Source organism: Antechinus flavipes, chromosome 1, assembly GCF_016432865.1.
Source record: "Antechinus flavipes isolate AdamAnt ecotype Samford, QLD, Australia chromosome 1, AdamAnt_v2, whole genome shotgun sequence".
NCBI classification, from domain to species: Eukaryota; Metazoa; Chordata; class Mammalia; order Dasyuromorphia; family Dasyuridae; genus Antechinus; species Antechinus flavipes.
In genome coordinates this window covers 674,868,816-674,890,247 of record NC_067398.1, presented here as the reverse complement: position 1 = coordinate 674,890,247, position 21,432 = coordinate 674,868,816, and the positions used below count along the sequence as shown (strand labels likewise).

Sequence of the window (21,432 nt, the reverse complement as noted above, 5' to 3'; positions counted from 1 at the left end):
CCACTAGGTGCTAATCTCTCCTGGTTCTGTTCCTGGACATTAGATGATGTTTCTTGTTGTTTCCCCACTGGGCATTGTGTTTTGCTTATGTCTACCTCCCTCTGCTCTCTCATAATCTGATCTGCTCTCCATCAGGTATCAATCACCTGGGCTGATGTTCTTTGCTGGGCATTGCTACCTGATGATAGCTTCTGAGTTTCATCTCTTCAAAATCACCAACCTTATCTCCAATCTACTAATGAAAACTGACTAGAAAGAATCCTCTTCCCATTAAAGGCTGACTGACAACTCTTTGTTCAGCTCAAAATCCAGGCAGAATGACCCCCAAAAGATTTAGTTTTTTCTTCTTAAATCTGTATTATCTGGACCTGAGCTCACAATCTTTTGCTCCAGACAATTATCTGATTTAGAGTTAGAAATTCCCAAACTCAATAGAAGCAATTACAAAGACATTATTAGAGAGTGAAATTTAAATGCTTCTTGACAAAGTTAATAAATTTAGGATGGAAAGAAAACAATTGATTGGGAAGATATATTTGTATTGAATACTCTTCTTAAGATTTGAAAACCAAGACATATAGTCAACTAGGAGAAATATATGATTCCCAATATATAAGTGGTCAAAGGCTATGAACAAATAGGGCTTAAAATGAGAATTATAACCCAAGACATAGGCAACTAAGAGAAATATATGATTCCCCAATATATGTGGTCAAAAGCTATGAACAAATAGGTCTTAAAATGAGAATTGTAAATGATTAACAACAATATGAAAGAATGCTCCAAATCACCAATAACAAGAGAAATGCAAGCATGAGGTTCTAATTAGTACAAATAATCTGAAAAACAATTTGGAAATATGCAAATAAAATGGCTAAAATACTTTTACCCTTTGACTCATAGATTTTATTACTAAGTATACACCCCAAGGAGATCACTGACAAAAAAGAAAGGCTCCATCTATACTACAACATTTATAGCAACACTTTTTGTGTTAGCAAAGAGAGCAAAGAAATGGGAACTAAGTAGATATTCACTGATTGAGGACTGGCTAAACAAATTGCTGTAAGCAATTTGAACACAAAGAAGCCTGGGAAGATTTACATGAACTGATGCAAGGTGAAATAAGCAGAACCAATGACTACAATGATACAAATAGAAGAAAAAAAAACAATTGCCACAAAACAATTGAAAATTAATACTGCAAAATTACAAAGAATAAATTTGGGCTGAAAGAAGAGGTGTGATAACACACCTCTTCTCACTCTTTTGTAGAAGTGGAGGAGGGAGCTCACAGGTGTGAAAGAAGATGTATAGAATATTGCAAATAATATAAAATTTTTTATTGTACAGGTTTGTTTTGCTGATTTTTTTTTAAATCTTTTGTTATGAGATAGCTTTCTGAGAGGAGGGAAGGAATGATATGGAGAAATCTCATTGATTAAAAAAGAAAACGAATATTGTAAAATTATAGATGTAGCAAAGTCTTCACATGTAGGAGAATATCCTTGTGTGGTTTAAAGGGAAACAGAAAAGAATTTCTAGCCTTTTTCTGCTAAGAGGGGAAGAAATAGAGTGGAGTCAAACACTACTATGCTCTTCTCACAAAGAGAGGATACAGGGATAGAATTATATCCATCTGTTCCATTAAATATTGTTGATCTAGGGAATATTATTAGGTTCACTCTAATTTCCAATTGCTGCACCATTATTATAGTCGAGAAGGAGACTTCCAAGGTCCATATCCAAAGCTTGACCCGTTTCCCGCAAAACACAAGTTACACAATGAACGCAAATAGTGAATAGCAAAGGATACAACATATCAAAATCACAGCAGAACAGATACTGAGAAGGTATACATAGGGAAACATTTGCTAGACAATACAGAATGAAAGAGCTCTTCCATTGGGAAAGAGATTCCTAGATCTTACCCAGAGTATTAAAACTCTGCAGTCTCTACTGTAATGAGCTGGGAATATGGACACAACTGAGGCTGCTGTCTAAGTGCCCAAAGTGATGGAAGTACAGAGTGTCAAAGAATACTAGAAGCTGGATGAATCCCAAAGAGAATTGGAGTTCTTCCACCTTGCACCAACTCTGCCCTGATCATCATGATAAAGGCAAGGCCTTTATCAGAATTCCATACCCAGAGTCCCAATGGGCTTTGGTATAGGGGTTACATTAAGAAAAAACTTGGTCCCAAAGAAGTGATGTCAGAAAACACTTCTTCCAACATCACTGCAGAGGTGGGAAGAGAGGCTCACTGTTATAGAACAAAACCCATCATGTCAAAGATTTGTTTGCTTAATGAAATTTCTCCTTTACTTTTTTCTTTTAAAAAAAAAACTTTGTTTGAAAGGATTACTTTGAGAAAGATACAAGAAGAAGGACACAGGGGAACATCTAGGTGATATAAAAACAAATTATATTAATAAAAATCTATTTAAAAATAGAAATTCCCAAGATTTTTTTTGCATTTTTTTAGAAAAGAATCTGAACCAGAGTAAAAGGTTTTAGTGAAAATAGCAACATTATTATTCTCTACCCATTTGGCCCTCATTCTGATCTTTAATAAATCAAGTCTGTGCTATGTACTGAGAATACAAATACCAGCAGAAAGTACCTGCCCTCGACAAGCTTACATTCTAATGGTTGTCAGACAATACATTTTGTTGTTGTTCAATTGTGAATCTTCTTTATTCCATTTGGTGTTTTCTTGGCAAAGATACAGGAGTGATTTGCCATTTCTTTTTCCGGCTCATTTTACAGATGGGAAAACTGAGGAACATATAAAAGGAAGCTTAAAAAAAGATTGGAGTAGGAGGGGGAAAGAGAAGAGATGAAAATATTCCACAGAGGGACATTATAAAGTCCAACAGAGGCAGGAGTTCAGCCTGGTGAGGAAAAAAGAGACTGACTTAGGTATCTTCTTTAAATGTTCAGAAGGAACCAGTTAATCAGAGGGAGAGGCTGGAAGTAGAAGGTAGTTTCAGTGTGTGAAATCCACAAATGGAGTGAGCTTCTTTTGTAAGGAGGTTTTTGTAACTCTGTCTGCAGCTAAACTTCCTAGATCTGATGCTATATTTTGGCCAGTGATATACATATATACATATGTGTGTGTGTGTGTGTGTGTGTGTGTGTATATATATATATATATATATATATATATGTGTATATATATATATATAGGTCAGTGATAGTGTAATACACACACCCATATAATTTGCAATTTTCCTTCTCTTCCCTTTTTTGAGGAGCAGGACAGCTGCACATTTCTTCTCTTGTTTTTCACCATATTTCAAATATCACTCAAAGTAGTCTATAGTCTATCACTCTCTCTTTATTTCTGTCTGTCTTTGTCTGTCTGTCTCTGTCTTTGTCTCTCTCTCTCTCACACACACACACACGCACACACAACACTCTCTCTCTCTCTCTCTCTAGCTCTCTCAAGCTCTTTCAATACTGAGGATTTTTTGTTTTATATGACATTTTTGACATTATTGTCACTGTGAATATATCCTCTCTCACAGATAGCAAAAATTTCTTTGTAACAGAAGAAAAAGATTTCACAAAACTAAAGTGATAGAGTGATTAAATCTAATAGTTATATGAATTATTCTGTAGCCATAATTACCCACTTCACCAGTGAACTGAGTTTGCAATTCTATTTGCCATTAGCAAAACCTCCTACAACACAGAATTGTTATCATGTTACAAAGAAGCTTTGGATCAGGACTTTGTGTAGGATGGGTTAACATAAATTCTAGATTTTCAGTGAGCAAATTTCAAAGGGATTGAGAGAAAAGATAGGTAGAATCCAATAGTCTATAAGGTAAATCTATCCAATGTAATGTAAAACTCTCAATAATTAAATTCAGGAAATACAAAATCTCATAATATCAAAGTTGGAAAAGATCTCAGAAGTTAACTTGGTAGTTAATTAACTAAAATTAGCTAAGTCTCTTAGTGGATAGGATGCTAGGCTTAAAGTGAAGGATCCTGCCTCAAATACTTACTAGCTGTGTGACCCTGGACAAGTCACTTAATCCAGTTTGCCTTGGTTTTTTCAATTGTAAAATGGGGACAATAATAGCATTTATATCCTAGGATGTTGTGGGTATCAAATAAGATAATATCTGTGATGCACTTAGCACAGAGCCTAGCATATAGTGGGTACTTAATAAATGCTTATTTCTTTCCTAATATTTAGTAGAACTAGAACAAAATAAGAATTCATTCTCTAATATACTTTATGAATGATCACTCATAGTCTTTGCCTGAAGATATCTAGAGATAGGGAATCCATCTTTGTATGAAGCTTCTTTTTAGGAAGCTTTTTCTTACATTAAAACTAAATCTGCTTCTGCATTCTCTACCCAGTTGTTCCTGGCTAGACTCTCTGGAACCAAGCAAAAGAAGTTTATTTTGTCTTCCCAATAACAATTAATCTTTAAAGCTCCTTATGGGTCCTGTAAATTTTCAATTCCAGGTTGAACATCCTTAGATCCTTCATTTGACTCTGTTATATCCTGATCCTGGGACTTTTCAGTATTCTGCTTATCCTTTGACATTCTCCAGTTTATCAATATTTTTCTTAAAATATGGTACTTAGGACTGGGATATTTCATTTTACTGAGTGAATATTTCAGAAATGATCTGACCAGGACAGAGAAAGTGGGATGGTCACATCCTAATCCTTGTATATTAGACCTTCTTAATGCAAACTCAAATTTTATTTGCCTTTTTTTTTTTGGATGCCTTTTACCACACTCATGCAGGACAGTGAAAGACAATGGTCAGAGGGCTAGCTTTTGGCGAGGAAGACTTCAATACTGTTTTGGACAGCTATGTCAATATGGACAATTTGGTCATCTGGGATAGGGAGCCATTTAAAGACTACAAATTATCAATGAGCTAGCTATCATTATCTATGGAAGAAGCTTCAGTACCAGCTTTCTCTAGGCTTGGACAAAAAACTTTTTTCCCCCCTGAGGCTATTTTAGTTAAGTGACTTGCTCAAGGTCACACAGCCAGGAAGTGTTAAGTTTCTGGGGTCACATTTGAACTCAGGTCCTCCTGACTTTAGGGCTGGTGCTCTATCCACTGAGTCACTTATTCACGCTTCCCCACAACACTTTTTCTTACATCAAACTTACAATTCACTATAATTGCCTATTTTTAAGATGAATTGTTATTTAGTAACGCCATATTAATCCTATCTCATATTTACAAAGCTGATTTTTTTTTACCCAAATGTAAGACTTTTACACTTAACCCCATTAGTTTTGTTTTGGTCCTGTATTTTCCCTCTGGAATACTTTTTAGATCTATCCAACACATAGGGGTCTTTTCTACTACAATTTTCTGTTGCTATGATGATGAAAAAAGAGGACATGTTTTAGAAATATTCTTGTGGCTGCTCAGGGAACTCATTGACCAATGTACCTGTTTTAAAAATACATGTGTGATGTTTCTATGAAGATGGAAATAGGAGGCAATATATGGAGAGGATAAGTCTCTGGACCTTTAAGAAATGTTAGGAGCACTAAAGCTAAGAATGAGCTGAGTCTGTTGGTGGAAGATAAGGATAATAAAGTCTTTTTGGCTGTCTTAGATAAGAAGTAATCTAAGGAACGAATAGACTGGCTACTCAATGTGATGAAAAATAAACCTTCTAAGAGAGAGAAGGAAGAATTACTGAAGCTTAATATAATTGTGTTCTAGTTCAGCTTCCATTAAAGACCTATTTTAATGCTATCTTGGCATGGAAGTGAACTTGGAACTTATCTCAGGGGGTATGCTAATGAGTTTAGAAAATGGGAGAAGCTGGAAAGGCTTCTAAGGTGGACTTGACGACGGTCCAAGAACTAACTAAGCTACAGAAAGTTTCATCATGAGGCTGATTGCAGAGTGATTTTTTGACCACAGCAACTCAATTGCTTGATTGTTTGAATTTTAGAAGGGTTACAACCTTCATTAATGAAGGGGGTAGCCTCTTTGACCAGTTTTAATATAGTATTAATCTCATATGCCTTTGAAAGCTCTCTATATTCAAAGATCATTGTGAGGTATTTTGTAAATGTGGTTTGAACCCCTATTTAGATAATTTTCTATTTCACTGATCAATATAATAAATAATTGCCAAATTACAAGTTAAAATTGTACAAATTACAAGTACAGAATAGCAAAAGAGAAAATTCCCTTTTGAACAGAGAGATATGATCTCTCCTAGACTCTTATTTTCCCACTAGGCTATCCTCCTCTGAACTTATCTATTATTTCCCAGAAATTTCTTCCTGGAAGGTTCCTTCAGCAGAGCAAGCAAACTTTCTGTCTCTGGTTCCCTCCTTTGAAGATTCAGCTCCAGCCAGAACCTCCATTTAAGGTGGGCACCCAGGACTCCTCTATCATACATCTGATACCTTCTTCCTATCCCCCTACCTTCTTTTTATGTGTTGTCTTTTCCATTGGAATATAAGTTCCTTAAAGGCAGGGAATGTCTTCTTTTTCCTTGTATTGGTATTCCTGGAATTTAGTATAGTACTAGCACATAGTAAGTGCTTAATAAATGCTTGTTGCTTATTGATGACAGAAACTCCCTGGAAAACTTATATTCTAACTGGAATGTATCTTATGGCTTAGTCTACCAGCAACTAGCTGGTCCCTCTTTGCTGTTCTTCATCCTGACTGCAGCTGCTGTTCCTAAATGCCTGTGAAAGTTATTTATTCCTTTTCTGCTCCTCTGATGAGTTGTGGTTGTCATCTGCAGGAATTATTGTCTATTGTCTGTGCCTTTCCTTCCTTAAAGGGAGCGTTAACCTTTTCTGTGAGACTTCCTAGTCAACATGCCTGGTGCTAATCAACTTATTTTCAGTGATTTTGTCAGTCATGCCCCCAGTCACACCACAGACAAAAAAAGGCACTTTTGAGCTTGATGTTAATGTTATTTTTTTTCCAGCCACAATAGGAGAATATCTAGGTTGGGTTGAATAAATTATTTTCAACTCCTATTACATCCCTGTCACTTCTAAAAATTTTTTTTTTAAAATTTCAATAACTCTCAAGGAGATTTAATAGGACTGGAGAATTGATGAGCTTTAGCTTTCCCTTTATTCTTGATGCTATGCGCAAGTTCTTTTTCTTTCCCCTTACACAGACACACGAACACACACACTTGCATACATATTTAATTTTGAAGTATATATTTTCAAAGGAAAATTCTATCAAAGGATAGAATTAAAATAGTTAATAGGGAAGTAAAACCCAGGGGAAATGGGGAGATGGGAAGAGAGCACCTGGCAACACTCAGTGAGATGCACAAATTTAGAGAATCTACCCCAAATGTTCACATGGACTATTTGCACCTCATTTGTGGTACAGCCTTCCAAAGTCATATTGGTCTGATCAGCCACAGTTGGACACATTGTAACTTGACTCTAACTAGGGAAGTTCTCTTAGAGAATGAAGGACAACAACCAATCAACCCTTAATGATTTTAGTTCAACAGCTTTTTATTTAAAGTTGTTTGATCAAGGGAATCTCTGGTCAAATTGATGAGTTCTCAATTAACCTGATGAGATTATAGGGTGTGGACCTTTGTTTAGAGGCACCTGAAGGTCACCTTCCCATGGAGTTTGGATATACCTGCTGACATCCAAGAGGGTTCAGGGACTAAAAATTGCCTAGATTTTTCTTTTATTTGCCTCAATTCTTATCTAGCCTTTAATCACTGAATGGGTGTTGCCTCAGATAAATTGAGACCTGGGGAAGACCTTTACTTAAAAAGGCCAGGGTTTTCCACTGCATCTGGGGCCATCATCAGCCATCCTGACCTGTGTCTTGCCACTGTTCTCGGATGATTCTGGAGGAAAGGGTGAGGCTGATGACTTTCTACAGCCCTGCCACAGTCCTTAAAAAATGCAAAGTCAACTTTCTTTTTCTCTTTCTCCTGACAAACCAGCGCATTTCATAAATAGGGCTGGAGTGTGTGTGTGTGTGTGTGTGTGTGTGTGTGTGTGTGTGTGTGTGTGTGTGAGAGAGAGAGAGACAGAGAGAGACAGAGAGAGAGATAGAGACAGAGAGAGAGACAGAGAGAGACAGAGAGAGAGAGAGAGAGAGAGAGAGAGACAGAGAGAGAAGGAAGAAGAGACAGACACACTCACAGAGACGGAGAGGGAAAAACAGACTCAGAGAGACAGACAGAATGAGACACACACAGAGAGACAGAGAGAGACAGAGAGACAGAAAGGAGAGAGGAAAAAAGGGAGAGACAGACGGGGCGGGGGAGAGGGAGGGGGAAAGGGAGGGAGAGAAAGAGAGAGAGAGAGAATAAAAGAAACCTATGTCTATTCACAGTTTTCTTCCACCCCCAGGAGCAGTTAATGACAATGGGCAATTTATGACAGAAGCTCATGGAGAGCTGCATGTGCTCTCCCAGGTGGCCTGAGAGGGGAGTTACTGGACCTTAAGTTCCTGGCTGCTATTTCCTTTCCTGAGCACAAGCCAGAGACAGAAGACTGGATGATGGACTTCCCCAGCCTGAGATATTGCCTGGGGGCAGAGGCAGATTTCCTACAGAAATACATGGCAAGAGCAGACCAACAGTTGCCCTCTCAACTTTGGGAAATTCCTTGTTAGTGACAAGTTTGAGATTTTGGAGGTCCCAAACTTCTAGAACTGGGGTTCTTTTTTTTTTTTAAATAATTATAACTTTTTGTTGACAGTACATATGGATGGGCAATTTTTTACAACATATTCCTCACTTCTAGAACTGGGGTTCTTAACCTTTTTTTTTTTTTGTCACAGACGCCTTTGGCAGTCAGTTTGATGAATTCTAGGGACTCCTCTGAATAATGGTTTTAAATTCCTAAAACAAAACACATAAGATTACAAAGGAAACAAATTATACTGAAATACGGCTTTTAAAAAAAATCAAATTCTCACATCTCAGGTTAAGAATTCCTGTTCTAAAAGGTGATAATTCCTCCATAACATGCTTCTTGGAGAAGGAGAATCCACTAATGTATCCCCTCCAGCTAAAGTATTGTAATCACATTTTGGGGCAGAATGGCAGGGGGCAATATCATTGATTTAGGACTAGAAGGGATGCCATCAAGCCCAAACATTTCATTTTACCGATGAGTAAACTGAGGCTCAGGGAGTAACTTACCCAGGGTCATACAATTAGTAAGTGTCAGAAATGGGATCGAAACTCAAGTCTTCCTGATTTCTAGTCTAGTGCTCTATTCACTGCCATCTAGCTGCCTCAATCTGGTGACCTGTATCTTGCTACTTCCTTGCTTTTACCATGAGATCCCATGACAGTACAAGTCCAACGAGAAGGGGTATTGTTTATTCAGCAGAATGCAAAGTATAGTGTGTTTACCCAGGGGATTGAGGGGTCCCTGAAGGGAGAAGAAGCCTTCCAGGGATGTAGGATTCTGTATGAAAGAAGGATTTACTAGAATGTCAGAGAATTGCTTCATTAACAATCCTAAATTCAAATCTCTTCCTTGGGAGCTGGTGGGCTATTTGAGTACTTTGTGTATTTTCTGAGTCTATTTATGGCCTTTGGAGAATTCTTTAGTGAATCTTCCGTCTTTTCTGCAAAGTGAAATAAAAGATGTCTTATCCTATATACATTTATTATTTCTAGAACTTGTACAGGATCTGGGGACATTGTTATCTATATTTGAGGAACCCTAAGTACCACAAGGAGATTTTTCTGGAGTAACTCAAGGTGGGGAAAATGAGTAAGAGAGAGAGAAATTGGCCCTTTTGGGATTAGTTCCATAGGACTGAATCTGGTCAGTGTTTGCCAAGAATCTTGGGGAGGAGAGACTGAGCTATGGATTACATTTTCAAGATACATTCCAGGCTACCGAGAGAATGGCAGATGCAATATTGCTGAGACAATCTTCGAAGAAATGTAGATGGGAAAGGTATAAACAGATGGGAAACTAGCAAACATATGCTGTTTCCAAAAAAAAAAAAGGAAGAGGGTAGAGAGCTCATGAAATTGACTTTAATCCCTAGAAAAATTCTAGAATATAGCACTGAAGAGAATTTGTGAGCATTTAGAAAATAAAGTAGTGATCACAAGAATTAGCATGGTTTCATCAAGTATTGTTTCATCACGCCATTATAAAATTGCTGGGTCAGAGGAATGCCAGAGACATGGATTTTAGCAAAGTATTTGACAAATTTTCTCATGTTATCTTTGAGGATAAGGTAGAAAGATGGGGGCTAAAAGATGTACAAGTTAGGTTAATTTAGAACTGATTGACTAGACCCAACAAGGATTGGATAGCTAGATCAATGTTAACTCAGAAGTCTCTAGTGGAATGTCCAAGATATTATCCTTGTATCCTTTCCAATATTTTAAATTAATGATTGGGCTGAAGACAAAGACAGCATATTCCGATGACACAAAGCTGAGAGAAATATCTAGGGTATTCATGATCCAAAAAGTCTCTACAGGTTAGAATGACAGACCAAACCTAATATAATGAAACATCACAGGGATAAATGTAAAGTGTTAATCCTTGGGTTCAAAAAATCAACTACACAGTTAGATAGTCAGGCATGTGAGCTCAGTCAGCAGTATGACATACCATTCCCCAAAATCTATTGCAGTTGTAGCTAGATTAAGAAAGATATTTTCTCCCTAAAAAGAGTTGATGGTCTTGTTGAACTATGCTCTGGTTAGAACATGTCTTTGTTTTCAGTTTTGGAAGCCACATTTTAGGAGGGACCTTGACAAGCTGGAGTATATCCAGAAGATGTTGGCTGGGATGGCAATGGGCCTGGAGGAAGAAGCCTGGGAGAAATTAACTTGAGAAACTGGAGATCTTTAGTTTGGAGAAGAAAAGACATGGGAAGGACATGATAACCGTCTTTGTGTCATGTGGAAGAGGGATTAAATTGTTCCACTTGGCCCTGGAGAGCAGATCTAGGCGTTCTGAAGGGAAATTATTTAGAGGCAGATTTTGGCCCCAGGGAAGGAAAAAAGGAGATTTTGGGAACTGAAGGAGTGAAGGATTTAGTGGCAGAGGGACTGAGGGGGCCTACTGAGGGAAAGTTGGGGGCTGAGGCTGAGGGGGAACTACATGCCCTGAGGGACCCAAAAGGGTCTCAGAAACTGAAAGAAGATCGGAGAGAGAGATATGAAGACAAGGGAATTGAGAGAATGGAAGGGTTAAGTAGAATAATGAGGAAAGAGGAGATCTAGGGAGTGGAGAAGACATATGGGACCAAGGAACTCTGAAAAGATCAGACACTGAGAGCTGGAAGGGATTTTGAAAGTCATTTAATAATAAAAGTCAACATTACTTAGCATTGAAAGATTTGGTAAAACCTTATCTTTTTTCATCCTCACAACAATCCTGTGCAGCAGATTCTGTTATCCCATTTTAAAGATCATCACACAAAGCTTATTGAGTGACGGTCATGGTCAGGAGGCTAGCAAGTATTAAAGGCAGGATGTGAATCTAGAATTTGTGGATTCTAAACCCACCATCTCCATTGGGTCAGGTTGCCTCTGGCCAAGCACAATATCCTGATTTTACAAATAAGGAGATCAGATACAGATAAGGGTGGGCAGAGAGGTCTTGATTTACCTGAGACCACAAAGACAATAAGTAGCAGATTGTCTCCAAGTATTTTGATCCCAATATCTTTGCATTTTCTACTGCATCAGGATTCCAACGGAGGTATTAAGAGCCTAGTTGGTTGAGATACTGAAGGGAACTAAAGGCTCAAAGAGAATGGGGTCATTGGGGGGGAGGGGAGGGAGAGAAATAAGAGGCCAAGGGACAGATTGACCTGAAGGATTTGGGGAGAGAAGGGCAGAGGGGACTGAATGGGAGAAACCAGAGAGTCTCAGATGACAAAGGGGACTGAGAAACTGAAGTGTAAAGAGTCTGAGGAAACTTAAGGGAAGAGAAAGGAAGATGTTTAGGTTATTCAGATTTTTAAAAGGCCTTAGATATCAATACCTCATTATTTTTTAAATTTTATTTTTTCCAATCACAGTAAAAAGTTGTTTAACATTTGATTTTTTTCTCTTAATAGTATTTTACTTTTTCCAATTACATGTAAAGATAGTTTTCAACATTCATTTTTATAAGATTTTGAATTCCCAAATTTCTGCTCCCCTTGCCACCCCCTCCCCAAGACAATAAGCAATCTGATATGTTATATATTTATGTACAATCATTTAAAACATTTCCATATTAATTATAAGATTTTATTTTTATTATTTTTTTTCTGTCAATTTGGGGTAACACAGCTAATAAATGTCGTGTCCTTGAACTCAGGTCCTCCTGACTCCAGGGCCCAGGCTCTATTCATTAGCTGCCCTCAATATTTGATTTCCAAAATTGAGTTCCAAATTCTGTCCATTCCTCCTTTCCCTACTCCTTGAAAAGGCTAGCAATTTGATATTGAGTGTATAGATAACACATTCAGTGATATTTACTGAGCAGGAGGGGAGGCACTAAATGCCCCCTTCCTTAGAATCATAGGAACAAGGAAACAAAGGGAGGTACCAGAGGATGAATACAAAAGTTTGTCACAGTTCTGGAGAAATGTCGGGAGAGCCGAAGCTCGGAATTAGCTGAGGCTGGCTTTGAAGACTTATAGTGACAAACAGCATCTAAAGCTTTATTGTGAAAAAAGAGGTGAATCTCAGAGAGAAAGCTGCCTACAAGCATTGCCTCCAGTTCTCTCCTTTCCCTCCTGGGTTCCGACCTCTCATCAATTTCTGACACTCCTCAGGTACTTAGTTCCATCTGCATCCCTTGCATCTCTCCTAGTTGTGGGTGTTTCCCTAATACTCTGCCCTGGGCGCTCTTCTCCCCTTTCCTCCTCTCCTCTCCTTCCTCTCTTCTCTCTGACCTTACCAGCACACCGGGGTTTGATTATCCTCTCTAAGCATCTGACTCCTAGGTCTGTACTGTAGACCCAGCCCTATCCTGGCTCCTGAGCTCCAGCTGTTCACCTCAACTGCCCACCGGCTACTTCAAGCTAATGATCCCACATAGCTGAAATCGAACTCGTTATTTTTTTCATTTTAACGGATCTGCCTTCTTACCTTCCCTGTTTCTGCCAAGGATACCTCTACCCTTTTCCATACAAGGTGGTCCGTCCTTTGCCTTGCCAATCCAATCAGGACGGACTCTTTTAAGAGTCGACATCTCGACGACCACATCTCTTCATTTTGCTCACATGGCTCCCTCTCCCTAGTCGAGGGCCTTCTTTCATGTCTCCTACTGAGAGCATCCTGACAAGGTAATTCTGCCCCAAGTCTCCTATCCACAGCTGCCGAAGGGATCTTCCTAAAGCCCGGAGTGGCCCGTGACACTTGGCTCGTCTCCATAAAACTCCAGTGACTCCCTTTTATCTCCAGATCCAAACACAAACTTTCTCATCTAAAGACCTTTCCAAGCTGGCTCCGAGCTACCTTTGCAGCCTTACAATCACGCATCACTCGTCTCCAGGTGTTCTTGCACCCAGCCAGACTGGCCTCGCGCGCCTTGGCTTTGGCTGTCCCTCACGGCCCGATTGCTTAGAATCCCTAGCTTCTGTCAAAACTCGGCACACCCGAAAGCTTTCCTCCCGACTGCTAGCGATCCATCCTCCCATCTAAATTCCTTTGCGTTTGTTTCTTTTCCTATTTGTGTCCCCCCATCAAATGTAAGCTTTTGGAGGGCAAAGGCCGCTTCATTTTTATCTGGCCTTCCCAGAGTCCTCCCGCATGTGGTAGACGCTTTATAGACGTTAAATGGAGAGAATGTGAGTATGAAGGATTGAGGAGATGAAGGCGGAGGGGGAGGGTTAGGAGGGGGGGAGGGTTTACAGGATCAGGGGCCTCGGGGACCATCTGGTCCAACTTTCTTGTTTTATAGATGGGGAAACTGAGGCTCGGAGAGGCGAAGCGTTCGGCCCCGGAGCCCCGGGCGAGTCATCGGCGGAGGCGGGATCTGGGGCCCGGGCTCGGCCGCGGGGCGCACGGCTGGAGCTGCGCACTGCGGCTTTTGCGCTTCGCGCGCCCCGCGCTCCGCTCCGCGCGCCCCTGCCCGTGCCAAGGCCGCTGGCTACGCGCGGGGCCGCCGACCGGCCGCCGGGCGTCGGAGGCGGGACGCGCCGTCACTGAGCGCGGCGGCGGAGGAGGCGGCGGCGGCGGAGGAGGAGGCGGCGGCGGCGGCGGGAAGATGGCGGAGTCCGGCGGCGGTGGCGGCGGCGGCGGCGGCGGCGGTGGCGGCGGCGGAGGAGGAGGAGGAGGGGGCGGAGGAGGCGCCGAGCCCGGCCCGGAGAGGCCCCGCAGGTGGGTGCGCGGCGGCGCGGTGGCGGTCACGGCTTGGGGCCTGGACGCTCTCTGCCCCCCTCCTCTCCAGCGGCCCGGCGCCGGCTCCTCCCCGAGCCGGCGGCGGGGAAGATCCCCTCAAGGCCCTGCGGGAATGCCCCCCACTGCGGCTCTGCCCTCTCCCTGGGAGAAGGGCAGGACCTGCTTCCCCCACTCCTTACCGGGCAGGAGCCTCCCAACCCCCGCCCCCGGAGGCAGGACCCTCCCCTCACCTCCTTTCCCCAACAAGACAGAACTCTCCTCCCGCTTCCGCCACCCCCAATCCTTCCAACCCTCTCTCACCCCCAGTGTTGAACAAGATCCTTTGCTTTCCCCTACGGGACAAGAACCTCCAACCCTTCCACCAAATACCCAACTGCCAACAGGAAGATACTTACTCCCTTCCCATTAGCTCTCCCTCCTCCTTTTCCAACCACCAGCTGGCAGGACTGCCCTCTCCTCCCCCTGCTCGCTGAGCTGGACCCTTTTCTCCCCTCCTCACGGGACAAGATCTTCCCAACCTTTCCCCTGCCCTCACCTGCCAACTGGCGGGGACCTTTTTAATACCCGTTCTGGACCAGGGCCTTGGAAAGGGAGCATCTTATCCCTAGATCTTTCCCTGCCATCTCCCCAGGTCCCCCTTCTCTCCCTCGTCCTGTTCTTTTCCTGTTACAGGCCAGACCTTCCAAACTCAAACTGGGTTCCCTCTCTTCCTCTCAGCAAAGGATAGGACCCCCACCCCACTCCTCTTCTTCCATTCCTCACCATGAGGTTGGACCATCTTCCCTTTCCCCTCTCTCTCTCTTGGGATAGGATTCAAGCCTTACCATCCCAAGAGACCACCCCAGCTTCTAGCTGAATCAGGACAAGCTTCGTCCTCTAGGCTTGTGAACCTTTTCCCAGAGGGATTTGGGGATTCATGGAGAAATCTTTTCAAAAGGTTACCTGGACTTGTTTGGTGTCAGTACACACTTTTTTGTAGCTCTCCCCCCCCAACCACCTGCTGTGAGGAATGTAAACACTTGGGTGTCCATTCATTAAACACCTCCTGTGTGCTGGAGTTCTATGTTGGACTAGGGAATCTATGGAAACTTTGACTAAATGTGCACATTTGATAAAATAGTACCCCTCTCTTCATGGAGCTCCCTCTCCAGCAGGGTCAGAAGACACTAAAAGAGATAATAGGAAACTACAATATTATCTGTTTAGGGTATGTATGAGAAGGCAAATAAGTTCCCAATGAAGTCTGGGGACATCCAGAATGAGAATGATGGGGATCAAGGAAGGCTTTTCTATCAGGGAGCAGTTACTTTGGATGGCCAAGGACTGTGCAAGCACCGTGCTTTAAACCTGTTATTCAAAACAAAACAAAACAAAAAGTAGATCTGTGATTTAATTGGTAAAGGGAACTGTCTTTCCTGATGCAGATGGGCAGATCTGCGGCCAAGTTAAGGGACTTCCTTGTTCAGGGCTATGAGTTTAGAAACAAGACTTGAAACTACCTCTTGACTGAGTTCAACTGTCTTTGTTGTTATTTACCTCTTGGTACCTGGCAATAGTAAACATTTAATAAATGTTGAATCAAGGGAAGAGCATTATTTGGATTTACTATCTACGATTGTCTTGGTCAGGTCTGGGTTGGTGGCTGGTTTGGGATATTTACTAGGTGAGGTTTATAGGCATTCTGGTCAGTCAACATTTATTTATTGATTACTGTGTTCCAGATGGGATATAAATAAAGGCAAAACCAACCCTTGTCCTCACAGGGGAGACAACATGTAAATAATTCTGTATATGGAAGATATATATGGTACATTGGGGTGATGGAAGATAATTTCTGAGGGAAGGTACTGGGGGAAGTGGAGAGAGGCAGTAGGAAAAACAGTTACAGAAGGGAGTCCAGCTTTAAGCTGAGTCTTGAGGAAAGCCAGGAAGCAGAGCACTCTGGGGAGGATGGTCCATACCTCCATGCAAAGGCCTGGGGTCCTCTTGTAATAGGAGGCCAGTATTACTGGATCTTAAAAGTATGGAGGAGAGTAAAATCTAAGAAGACTGGAAAGGTAGGAAGGAGTCAGGTGGCGGAGAGCTTTAAATCCCAGAGGCTTTACTATTGGTTCTTGGAGGTAATAGGGAGCCACTGGAGTTTATTGAGTGGTGGGGGAGACAGAGTTGAGGGAAATGACACCTGAGCTTTAGCTTTGACTGGAGGGTGGATTGGAGGAGGAAGAAGGGTTTTTTTCCTTTAAATCATGAAGTTTCTATAGAAATTTACAATTTGCAAAGCATATTCCTAGTAGTCCTGGATGGCTTTTTGGATTTCGGGGGCCAAGAAAAAAAAATCATTGTTAGAGTTTATAAATAATTGGAATTCAGTTTTGGAATGGGCAAGGGAAAAGGGGGAGAAACAGGAAAGACTAGTCAAAAAATTAGAGATTGCATAATTTTTACGTCATTGCTGCAAGATGTTTGGTGAAACAAATTTCCCCACTGTAAAAAGTAAAAGCAAAAAAGTCCTGAGGACTTAGTGCCCAGCCAACTTTCTGCTCAGCTTAGCTGGGCTAGTCTCCAGATGACAGCCCCTGGTTAGTATCTAGGCTTTTGGAAGCCATTAGATATGGTAGAAAGGGTGCTGGCTCCAGTAAGGATGTGTGTTCAAAATCCCTGCCAATGACATAGATGGCATCTAATCTCTAGCCTCAGTTTCCTTTTCTGTTCCAAATCTGGGATCCTGTGACTAAGACTGTAGTTCTTTCTACTGGATATCCAGATGGTAACAGACTTGGAGTCAGGGATACTCGGATTCAGATCCTAGCTTTGTGACCATAGACAAGTCACTTTGCTTAGGTTCACTTGTTCTTCAGTTTCCTCAACTATAAAATAGGATTGTTGCTAATTAATATCTACAAGTGCTTAAAACAGTGCCTGGAACACAGTAAGTGCTTAATAAATGCATGTTTCCTTCCTTTTTTTCCACACTGCCTTTTCTCAAGGGACTGCTTTAATTTATTAGCAACAACCACCATTTATTAATCACCTACTGTATGCAAAGTATTGTTTTCTAAGAGCAAAGAATTCTCTAGCCCACTCCCCCAAAGGTTATATAACATGTTTGTTTTAACTTCCTTTTTTTCCTCAACCAAGGGGGGGGGGAAGAAAAGAGCTCATTCTCTTTCCCATCTCTGGGGAACAACAAAAACTGGTTGCCTAGTAGAACAGTCGTTAATAGTTGAACCAAACCCTGCTGGAAGCCTTGGGGAGAGTTTGAATGTAGCTGCTTGAGCTGGGGGTTTGCGTAAGGGAGGTGGGGGCCCCAGCGCAGGTTTTCAGCCTTCCCCCCTTTGTCCCACGGGTCTTGGAGAATCCACACAAAAGACACTTGTTCTCCAGTGAACCTCCCCCTCTTTGGATGGGGAGGTGTTGACTGTGTCCAGTGCTCTTCCAAGGAAAAGAGGATGTTTGCTCTGTAGGCCGGGAAGGGGATTTGTGGAGGGGAAGGAGAAATTCCCTGTGGAGTCACACCTCCTGAACCGAAATACCATCTGAGTGAGGTACCGCAGGCAGCCGAGCGTCAGGGATTCCTCTGGGCCCTTTTCATCATTAAAGGCCTTTCAGATGTTGTCCGGCACTGGTGTCTGCAGGGATAAATCGAGCTGTTCATGGGTGGTGAGGAGAGTCCAGGGGCAGGAAGGGTCTGGCAGGCCACAGAGATATTCCCACTGAGAATGATCAGATGTAATGTCTCCCCCGGGGATGTTGGAATTATAAATGGGACCTTTATAAAAACACAAGGAAAGACTGTGTGGTGGGATGGAAAGAACGTTTGAATACTTCTAGAGGTCTGAAGTATTCCCTTTATCTCTGCATGCAAATAACTCCTTTCTGAGACTCAGTTTCCTCATTTTTTAAAAAGGATCTGACGACCCCGGCTCTTCCTACTTCTGATTAGGACCTGCAGGCTGAGGGCTTCTTAAAGGGTACAGTGATACAGGAATGTGAGCGCTTAGCAGGCATTATTGCCCATCCAAACTTGGAAAATAGTGCTCCTTCCTATTGGGAAACATTCTGGTTCAGTGGGAAGGGCTTGGGAGTTGAGGTCAGAGAAGCTGTGTTTGCATTCCAGCTCTATCACTTCTTGTGTGACCGTGGCCAAGTCACTGAGGCTCTGTAAAATGTAAGAGTTTTCTACAAAATGAGACTTGGACTGGCTGACTTCTGACAGTTTGATCCAGCTGTAGCTCTGAGCCTGAGAATCAGAAGCAAGGTAACATTCCTAATCACCTTCCCCTATTCAAGACTCCGTGGACTCTTTGGCGTCACAGTTTAGTTCAGATATTTATTAAGTGCCTATAGTATACAGAGCTGTGAAATGATCTAGTGGGAGAGAAAACCATGCATGCACAAATAATTTAGGAGAAAAATGTATAGGGAAGATCTAAACCAATATTTATGACAGAATGGTCAGGAAGGAAAGGGATTGAAGAAGACTCCCTGGAGGAGATAGCACCTCAAGCATTTATTAAGTACCTACTATGTGCCAAGCACTGTACTAAAGTGCTAAGGATACCAAGAAAGGCAAAAGCTTCTAGTCTAATGGGAAGTTAACATGTAAGCAGCTATATACAAATAAACTCTCCTCAGGATGAATTGGAGATGATCAGCATTAGATTTAGGGGAGGGGGGTTGGGAAAAGCTGCTTGCAGAAGGTGGGATTTTATCTGACACTTGAAGGAAGCCCTGGAGAGCATTCCAGGCAGGGGGAGCTGCCCAAAAAAATACCAGGAGTTAAGCACTTAGGGCAGCTAGTGTCATTGGGTCAGAGAATACAGTGGGAGGGCTGGAGAAAGGCAGAGGTAGAAGGGTTTTTGGAAGACTGGAAAGGTCTGGCTGGGGCCTAGGTTATGGATAAACAGTGAAAAGAGCCTGTTTCAAATCCTGCCTCATGTTGATTATAGGTATGACCTTGAGCAAGTCAGTTTACTTGGTCGGCCTCAGTTTCCCCATCTGTAAATTCAAGGTTTTGGATTAGATCTACTCTCAAGTTCTGGGTACGGGATTCAGTGGTCCTCGGGGCCTAGTGAGATGGAATGGGTAGGGGGGAAACAGTTCCCATGTGAGACCCCTACCTCTGGCTGGCAGGAGGGGGACAATGAAAGAGAAGGCCACAAAGTCAGGAAGGAGAAGAAATGAGGGGACGTGGCTCTCCTGTCCTGGCCACTTGTAAGTTGCGGGGAGCTTGTGTCTCCTGAATGTCCTGGGTGTGAGCACGCTTGAGATATTAACAGAAGGTGGGGAGGGAATGTGGGACCCTCCATGGGGCAAAGAGTATTCCTGTGGACCTCAGTCTTGCAGGGGGGCTGGGCTCGGCTCACCCCTTCGTCTGTGGAGTATTCTAAGAGTCCTTACAGTTTCAAATCCATAATGCAATGATTTGCTGGGCTATATTTTGCCATTTTTGGTCCCTTTTAACTCCTTTTTTTTTTTTTTTTGGTTTGGTTGTTCTCTGAGACATTGTATAATGTAATTAAAAGAACATATTCTACCTCTGACTTGGCTCACCTGTGTAACTGCAGGCAGATCATCTTGTCTCTCAGCCTCAGTTTTCTCCTCTATAAAATGGGGACAATACTATTTTTACTCCTTTCTTTAGAGGTTTTTTGGTGAGGGAAAAACGTTGTGAACTCTGCAGTCTGATGGCTGTGGACAAGATGTTAGTGCACTTAGGCCGACTTAAAACAAGGTGAATGGCTGGACCCAAAGAGTAGCTGATTTTTGGAAGGAAGTCTATAGTGGAGTGCCCAAAGGATCTTTTCTTGTTATTGGACTGTTGCTTAACTTTTTTTTGACAAAGCTTTGGAAAAAGACAGAAGTGGTAAGTACATCAAATTCCTCTCAGCATAAAGCTGATATAGAGACTTAACATATTGGAGAGATGGGAAAACCTAGACAAATATGAGTAAAAAAACCCCAAAAAACAACCTAACTACTTCTTAAGTAAAATGTGATAAGATATGGCCAGATTGCACTTTGGCCCCAGAAGATCAGTTTTTGACTTGGGGCCCATGAGTTTTTTTTTTTTTTTTAAAGCTTTTTCTTTTTTTATTGAATCTTTTTATTTTCAAAAATATATGCATGGATAAATTTTCAACATTGACTCTTGAAAAACCTTGTGTTCCAAATTTCTTTCTCCCTTTCTCCCATCCATACATAGCTACCCATGACTAGTAAAATATTTAAAATATCCATTGAATGTATACATATGTATACAGTTGTCTTGTTGCGCAGAAAAATCAAATCAAAAAGGAAAAAAATGAGAAAGAAGGCAAAATTCAAGCAAACAATAATAAAGAATGAAAATGCTATGTTGTGTTCCACACTTAGTTCCCATAGTGTAGTGGGTGTAGATAGCTTTCTTTATGGCTAAACAATTGGAACTGGTTAGAATTATCTTGTTGTTGAAGAGAGCCACGTCCGTTAGAACTGATCATTGGATAGTCTTGTTGCCGGGTATAATGATCTCCTGCTTCTGCTCATTTCACTCAGCATCAGTTCATGTAAGTCTCTCCAAGCCTCTCTGTATTCATCCTGCTGGTCATTTCTTACAGAACAATAATATTCCATAACATTCATATACCAAATTTACCCAGCCATTTTCCAATTGATGGGCATCCATTCATTTTCCAGTTTCTAGCCACTACAAACAGGGCTACCACAAACATTTTGGCACATACAGGTCCCTTTCCCTTCTTTAGTATTTCTTTGGGATATAAGCCCAGAAGTAACACTGCTGGATCAAAGGGTATGCACAGTTTGATAACTTTTTGGGCATAGTTCCAGATTGCTCTCCAGAATGGCTGGATTCATTCACAACTCCACCAACAATGCATCAGTGTCCCTGTTTTCCCCCATTCCCTCCAACATTTGTCATTATCTTTCCCTCTCATCTTGGCCAGTCTGAGAGGTGTGTAGTGGTATCCATGAGCTTATTTTTTATTTTATTTATTTATTTTTATTTTTTAAAATATCTTTTTATTGACAGAACCCATGCCAGGGTAATTTTTTACAACATTATCCCTTGCACTCATTTCTGT

At 41.6% G+C, this 21,432-nt stretch overlaps 1 protein-coding gene across 1 annotated transcript in view; it reads left to right on the top strand.

The window, feature by feature from the left end:
* Positions 1 to 14,229: 14,229 nt before the first annotated feature.
* Positions 14,230 to 21,432, top strand: part of KLHL26 (kelch like family member 26) — a 43,607-nt gene continuing 36,404 nt past the window's right edge. Inside the window, exon 1 of the mRNA XM_051972311.1 lies at positions 14,230 to 14,326. The gene's annotated coding sequence lies outside the window, so the exon portion shown is untranslated. The remainder of the gene's footprint in view (positions 14,327 to 21,432) is intronic.